This window comes from Bos mutus, chromosome 18 (genome assembly GCF_027580195.1).
Source record: "Bos mutus isolate GX-2022 chromosome 18, NWIPB_WYAK_1.1, whole genome shotgun sequence".
NCBI classification, from domain to species: domain Eukaryota; kingdom Metazoa; phylum Chordata; class Mammalia; order Artiodactyla; family Bovidae; genus Bos; species Bos mutus.
Window position 1 is genome coordinate 41,099,915 of NC_091634.1, and position 8,693 is coordinate 41,108,607.

The following is an 8,693-nucleotide window of genomic DNA, read 5'->3' on the forward strand; positions in this document are numbered from 1 at the left end:
TGAACTGATCTGAAGGGTAGAAATGGGGCTTCCCAGGTGGCGCTAGAGATAAAAAGCCCACCTGCCAATGCAGGAGACTTAAGAGTAGCAGATTTGATCTCTGGGTTGGGAAGATCCCCTGGAGAAGGCAATGGCAACCCACCCCAGTATTCTTGCTTGGGAAATCCCATGGACAGAGGAGCCTGGTGGGCTACAGTCCATGGGGCCGAAAGGAGTCGGACACGACTGAAATATGGGTAGTCTGGGTACCACATCTGAAGTGGGGTTCTACTGACCATTAGCAACTCTCAGGGAATTCATCGAAATTTAAATCTTGAAAGGTCTCATCCTGTAAGGACTCTTGTCTCTCTCGCCACTGCCTCTGTTCATCGCTATGGCAATGAGATGCTTCCTTCCTTCCTCCTTGGCTATCTTTGGGTATGAGGGTTGCACCTGCTGTGCCCTCTTTGATTTTTGGCCCTGTGAAGTAAAAAAACGTGAAGAAAGCGAAAAGTCGCTAAGTTGTGTCCAACTCTTTGCGACCCCACGGACTGTAGCCCACCAGGCTCCTCTGTCCATGGAGATTCTCCAGGCAAGAATGCTGGAGTGGGTTGCCATGCCCTCCTCCAGGGGATCTTCTCACCCCAGGGACTGAACCCAGGTCTTGTGTACTGCAGGCAGATTCTTTACCATCTGACCCACCAGGGAAGATACTTATGTTTGAGTCATAGTTGAAATGAGTATACTTACTGAAGCTGAGTTACAATCTAACATCTTTGTTTGGAAGATACCTCTTGGGCTCGAAGTTCTCCTTTCTGGCTTTGGTTTCAAGGCCTCTCTATTCTCCCTACTTGATCCTGTTCCTCTCATGGGAACTTTTCAGTAGACTAAATTCCTTTTCTCTCAAACCCCACTGACTCTATGTTCTGCCACCATGGCACTAACTCTGCCTGCCTCCTTTCTTCTCAGTGTGACTTTTCTAAGGATAATAACGCCTTTGGGAAAACATAAATCCACCAAGCTGGATTTTCTATCTTTCCATTTTAGCCCTTCAACTCCCTATAGTCACTGGAACTTCAGGTAACCCTTGGTCCTCCTCAGGGGCTCTCAAGGGATTCTTAAAAGCAACCACATGAGGCTGAGAAAAAACAAACAGACTAACGGCAAACAAAATTTAGTCCATAACCTCTTTAAGGTTATATTAATATATCAAGAAAAAAGGAAGAAATCTTAAAAATCTCCTCTACAAATATTGGACAAAGCTTTAACCCCCATATTGAGGAGGTGACAGCTTGTTCCAGAAGCACAGTTCAGATAAAAATATAAAGTGGAGGAAAGACGAGGACCAACGTTTGTATGCAAACGTGTGACATTTGTGTTATTGTATGTCGTAGTCAGTTTGGGCTGCTTTAACAAGATTATGACCAACCTAGATAGCATATTGAAAAGCAGAGACATTACTTTGCCAACAAAGGTCCGTCTAGTCAAGGCTATGGTTTTTCCAGTGGTCATGTATGGATGTGAGAGTTGGACTGTGAAGAAAGCTGAGCGCCAAAGAATTGATGCTTTTGAACTGTGGTGTTGGAGAAGACTTGAGAGTCCCTTGGACTGCAAGGAGATCCAACCAGTCCATTCTGAAGGAGATCAGCCCTGGGTGTTCTTTGGAAGGAATGATGCTAAAGTTGAAACTCCAGTACTTTGGCCACCTCATGCGAAGAGTTGACTCATTGGAAAAGACTCTGATGCTGGGAGGGATTGGGGGCAGGAGGAGAAGGGGACAGCAGAGGATGAGATGGCTGGATGGCATCACCGACTCGATGGACGTGAGTCTGAGTGAACTCCGGGAGATGGTGATGGACAGGGAGGCCTGGCATGCTGCAATTCATGGGGTCGCAGAGAGTCAGACATGACTGAGCGACTGAACTGAACTGAACAAGATATCATAAATTGGGAGGGTTACACAGCAAATATTTATTTTGTACAGTTTCAGAGGCTGGAAGTCTAAGATCAGGATACATGTGTTCTGGGATTGTGGTAAAAGGTCATTTTCTGGCTTGTGGGAGTCTCCCTGTATTTTCACATGAGAAAGAAAGAGGAAGGAAATAGAGAAAGAAAGAGTGAAAGAAAAAAAAAGAGAAAGAGTGGGAACTCCCTGGTGGTCCAATGGTTAGGACTCCAAGTTTTCTCTGCTGAGGGCCTGGGTTCAATCCCTGGTTGGAGAACTAGGATCCCGCAAGCCAGGTGGCACTGGTTAAAAAAGAGAGCGAGTCAGAGGCGTAAGAGAGCACTTTCTCCTGCTTCTTCTTCTTTTTTTTTTTTTTTTTAAATTATTTTATGTATTTATTTGGCTACATTGGGTCTTAGTCACAATGCACAGGCTAACTTGCCCCACACTATGTGGGATCTTAGTTCTCTAACCAGGGTTGAAACCCATATCCCCTGCATTGGAAGGGGGATACTTAGCCACTGGATCATCAGGGAAGTCCCTTTGCCTTATTTTTTTTAATTAAAAAAAAGTTTTCTTTTTAAGTTTTTTATTGGAGGAGAGAGTAACGTGGAAACTTATATTACCATATGTAAAATAGATAGCCAGTGGGAATTTGGTGTATGAGTCAGGTAACTTAAACAGGAGCTCTGTATCAACTTGAGGGATGGGATGGGAAGGGAGATGGGAGGGAGGTTCAGAGGGAGGGGACATATGTATACCTATGGCTGATTCATGTTGATGTGTGCCAGAAAACAACACAATTCTGTAAAGTGATTATTAATTAAAAGATAAATAAAAAAGATAATTACAATATTGTGCTGACTTCTGCTATACATCAACATGAATCAGTCATAGGATCTAAAGCCTATTGTACAGAGTGAAGTAAGTCAGAAAGAGAAAGACAAATATTGTACATTAGAGCATGTATATGGAATCTAGAAAGATGGTATTGATGAAACTATTTGCAGGGCAGCAATGGAGTTGACCTGACTTCTTCTTTTTACATAGAGAATAAACATACTCGGACCTGTTAATGAACATGTTCTTTTGCCACGTTGGGAAACTGTACTATAAGGAAGCATATGGCTCTAGAAATTGTGAGATGGTGTATTCATACTTTTGCTTATCAACTACTGAATGCTGGTATATCACCATTGTTTATTTCCTAGGTGTTTTTTTTTTTGGCTGATCACTGGATTTCATTAGGATGAAATTCCTGATAATTACGTAGGAGCTACTTGCCTAGGCTGATCACTGGATTTTATTAAGATGAAATCACTGATAATTACGTAGAAGCTACTTGCCTAGGCTGATCACTGGATTTCATTAAAATGAAATCACTGATAATTACATAGAAGCTACTTGCCTAAGCCCAAATCTTTGAGATTCACATGAACTTGATTACACAATGAACGATATGTTCAAAACCATAAGGAAATACCCGATGCCCAGGTGACGAAGGCTGGGGTGAACGAACCTGCACACTTATTTCAAGCTGTTAACCAATTTGTGGGTCATACAGTGGTCCCCCCGTGCAAGAAGTTGAAGAGCTCCTCTGGGCAGTCCTCCCCTGCCTGTAACCTGGAGGCTACACACTCATCTCAGAGCTCTAGCTGTTCATGAGCCTTTACACCTTTCTCCAGCTGCTCGCCTTGCCCTCTCACTGCTGTAAGGGGGTCCACTCATTCCTCCTCCACTTCTTCCTCCTCCTTGGGGTCTCCAGACCCAGTCAGCAGGTCAGCATCCTTCGCACATCCTCTAGCCTCCTGTCCGGCTGCGGTTCTGGACTCAACATGAGCAGCAACAGCAGCATCTATTCCGCTACAGGATCAAAAACTACCTCCTAGTTTTCTTTAAAAAAAAAAAAAGGATCGAGAATTATAATCAGTATATGTAAGAGACACTACTAGAAATAATAAGGATGAAGGGAAAAAAAATCTATGCAAAACGTGCCAGGAAAGTAGGATATGTTTTTGATAAGAAAGAGTATACAAGGTGTTAAGGCTATGTTTCTGTTAAGGACAAAAGAGAGTAATTTCATCCTAAAATAGTTGTGTCAAAGTTGTTCCAGAATAAGAAAGAGGAAAATGTAGGACAAGAACTGAATGGGTCTAGAAACTTGTGAAAGGTTTGTGGGAGAGAAAGAGAGACAGGGGAAGAGAGAGAAAGAATATTTAATCTCATGGGGTCAAACTGGATAAGTGAATTTGTTATAAGATTTTAAAGTGAACTTTAATATCGATAGTGCACTAATGCAAAACTAGAGTGTGATTTTTCTCTCTCTTAAAAAGACAAAATGTGTTGAATTGTAGGCCTGTTTTCAGTAAGAGATTGTAAAAGATTTTCTCTACCTTTTGATTAATCCACCGAGGAAACAACTCTGAATCTTACCACAATAACTTCCTGTGTTGTCTTTATCATGTCCTCAATTATTTAAGAGAAACAGTTCTTTTCACTTTTTATAAGACCTGTTTTGTTTTTTTTTTACCAACCATGTTGCTCCCTATATTTACTTTTGAAAATTTTTATTGTTATTTTGGTTAAATTGACAGTTAAGTATTGTTGCATAGTGGTCTGTGCTTCTGGTTAATGAAGTGTTAAAACACTTTGACATTTTTGACAACTTCCCCAAATCAATTTCTAAATGAAATCTTTTTGACCTTCAACTGACTTTGAGATTTCATAAAAGGCTCCTAGAACATCTCAAAGAGTTTTTTTTTCCTCTCTTTGTAAAAAGAGAGATGTTAAACGAATTAGGTTTGTTTGATGTGTTAAACTGCATGAATAACATTGTCAAATAAAAAGTGATGCTTAACCTTCCCTAGGCTTTATTTGTATGGATAAATATTATTAATGTATGTATTCACAGACTGTATGAAATTTCTAAAAATTTATCAATACCTTCCATGAAATATCCTGGCATAATATTAGCAGTCATAATTCCAATTATTATTTAGAATGTTGTATATCACAAAAACAACCAAATTGTGTTACTTTTATAATAAAATTTCATCAAATTTTAAACCATGGTCATGTTAAGTCTCTTATTATTTACAAATAGTGCTTTATGATCAGATAAAATCCAGAATGCTTCATCTTCAAAAATAGGGACCAAGTCAGGCTCATAGAAAGGGCTATGACATGTAATCTGGGGCACAGATTTCTGATGGTATTAATAGCTATGAGATGATTACACCGGACTGAGTAGAGAACTCTAGTTGAAACTGCTAACCCAAGAGCAAATAGAACAAGAATTAATTACATGAGACTGATTGAACTCATGAAAATTTATTATAATTTTTATGACTTTTTAAGGGGAGCATTGCTGGTTCTTTAATATTACAGCTTCTGGATATAAGGAACCCCTTTCTCATTTCTCTTAAGATATCTATAACTTACAACACTTTTGTATATTAAATGTTTGTAAACAAAAACTGAAGCACTTCTCTTTTTCTCCCTTCTTGATCCTTCCAGAATTCAGATACTTCTTTTTGAGTGTTATTGTATTCACAGCAATATAGTTACTTGCATACGTTAAATAAGAACTTGGCTTCCTTTTAATAGTATATAGTTGGAAAAATTGATCATGTAACCAAAGTTTTTACTAGAATGCCGTATTTGAGAATGATGTGAGTGAGTGAGTGAGTGAAGTCACTCAGTCGTGTCCGACTCTTTGTGACCCCATAGACTAAAGCCTACCAGGCTCCTCCGTCCATGGGATTTTCCAGGCAAGAGTAGTGGAGTGGGTTGCCATTTCCTTCATGATGTACATAAAATCAAATACTACCAGACAGTTTTAAGGAAATAAAATTGACTTTATGGAGCCATTGCTTATGACGCTCTCTTGAAACAATTGGCTTATTCTCTGAATTATGGGATTCCCAGCCATACAGGTGAATAAGGAAAGTCACTTTCTGGAGGGTGCAGGAAAGAGGGTATCCTGGGGACCTTGAGAAGAGAGGATATTATCCAAATCTTTAGGCAGAGTAGATAGCTGATGGCAAGTTCTTGGCTTGACTTTCTAGTCTAAAGTACACTTTCAGAAGTCCAATCTGAGATTTTTTATGAGAAGTTCTGAAGCAGGAGGGAAGGGGGCAGGGCACAAACTTGAAAAGATGGGACATAGACCAAGGACATGACATAAACTGATTAGAACCAAATGGGTCCAAGATGGAGGACAGGTTGACTTCCACTAGACCTTGAGCCTCAGTATGCTGCTGCTGCTGCTAAGTCACTTCAGTCGTGTCTGACTCTGCGACCCCATAGACGGCAGCCCACCAGGCTCCTCTGTCCCTGGGATTCTCCAGGCAAGAACACTGGAATGGGTTGCCATTCCCTTCTCCAATGCATGAAAGTGAAAAGTGAAAGTGAAGTCGCTCAGTTGTGTCCAACTCAGCAGCCCCATGGACTGTAGCCTACCAGGCCCCCGTCCATGGGATTCTCCAGGCAAGAGTACTGGGGTGGGGTGCCATTTCCTTCTCCAGCACCTCAGTATACGCTCACCTTAATACATCAGCAAGCTAAATGACACACCACCAGTCCGTGACAGTTCTGAGGCCAACCAGAGACCAAAAAGTGAGTAAGTGGCCCAATTCCTGAAAATCCCCACCCCTTCCCCGAAATGGTTGGAATAATCCTCTTACTCTATAGCTATAAAATTACCCAGCCCATAAAAACTAACCATGCCGTATTTCAAGGCTGCTCTTGCCATCTGAGATGGCTCATGCTCTGTCTGTGGAGTGTGTTTCTCTCTAAATAAATGCACTTCTTAACTATCACTTTGTCTCTCACTGAATTCTTTCTGTGATGAGACATCAAGAACCTGAGCTTCATTAGGTCCTGAGGCCAAGTACAATCTCAGTTAAAAGACCACAGGTTCCCGTCCCAATCTCAGTAACACAGTTTTATTTCCAACAAAGCAAACTTTAATAGAACTATGGCATTAGTTGTCATTCCTGCTACATTTATGTAAATAAGCAGGTCAAATTCAATGAAATCAGACTTACTATGCAATCAATAATGATCTTTCTTTGATTGTTTTTGATGAAAATAGGTCACTGTAGGACAAATTACATGTTTCTATGGAAAACTATAACCCACTCTTGTGGGTTTTCGGATCCTAGTCCTGGTTCTTGTCTTCGAGCTGTTTTTGATCTTTTTGGAAACTGGATCCTGCATTTTGTCAGTAATTAATACTTCCAGTTTTTCTCCCACTCTCCTGACTGGACATGATTGAAAACTAAAACTGCCCCTTTCTGGAAACCCTGAAAACTGGAGCTGGACTTGATAGAAATTCAAAGGGTTTATCAGGGCAGGTCACTCAGAGTTCACTGGAAAACCTGTGTCTTCACGCTCTGCTCCAGGAAGTTACCATGACTGTGACACTACTCTTAGGGGAAATACTGACTGATACCGCCCACCCTGGCCAGGCACCATAGTAACCATTTTCGTGGATTATTTTATGACAGGAGGTCCTGGTTAGAAACACAGAACTAACAAGCCACTGCCAACTAGAAGAATTCTTGAAAGGTCAAAAAGAGATACCACATGTCCTGCCAACATCCCAGAATCCTCCTCACTGGAATCCATCTTGGTTGAGCAATGTGTGCGCCACCAGGAAGGACCCTGGATCACAGTGATTGGCCAGAGACAACTGGAAACTAATCCCATCACCAGAAAACCCGAGAATGCAAGCCACACGGCAGAGCAGTCTTCCTGATTTCCTTTACCCTCCTGCTCTCCACGCAGGCTCTCCTTCCCGATAAAGTCTCTTGCTTGGTCAGCACCTGTGTCTCCTCAGATAATTCATTTCTGAGGGTTAGCCAAGAGCCCGCTCTCAAGCTTTGGAAGGGGTCCTCCTTCCTGAAACACTGCCATTAAACATCTTCCCTAAAGATGCTTCAAATCCAACATCTAGAAGCTGAAACTGAGCTGGACCCTGTGGGGCTCTCTGGAATACAGAGCTCTTTCTGCGTTCCCCATTTCTTGTGTTCAGAAAAAGACTTTAGTCTCCTAGGTCTCCCTCGAATTCCGAAGAGCAAATCCAAGCAGTTACTAATTAGGAAAGTGAGGGAATGAAACGGCATTTTGTGTGCTAAGTCGCTTCAGTCATGTCCTACTCTTTTTGGCCCCATGGACCATAGCATGCCAGGCTCCTCTGTCCACGGGATTTCCCTGAAAAGAATACTGGAGTGGGTTGCCATGCCTTTCTTCAGAGGATCTTTGCAAACCCAGGGATCGAACCTGAGTCTCTTACATCTTCTGCATTGCAAGCGGGTTCTTTACCACGAGTGCCACCTGGGAAGCCCCGGGACAGAGTCTTAGCTCCTCTTCAAGAGATATACATAAGATCTGAGTTGAGCAGAAACTAACACCCTCAAGTACTGGACCCCAGTTGGATTGGAACCAGAAGATTGATGATTGAGATGCTTGAAACATCACATTATCTTGCCGCTAGCCAATCAGAAGAAAGTCAGGCACCCTGTAGCCTTCACCCCAAATATTGCCTTTAAAAATCCTTGGGGAACCTGCTGCATAGCTCAGGTAGCTTAGCTCGGTGCTCCCTGGCGACCTAGATGAATGAGGGGTGAGGTGGGAGGGAGTCCCAAGAGGGAGGGGTTATATGTATACGTATAACTGACTGACTGCATTGTACAGCAGAAACTAACACAATATTGTAAAGCAACTATATCCCAATAAAACAAAACAACCCTTATCTGAAAGCCTT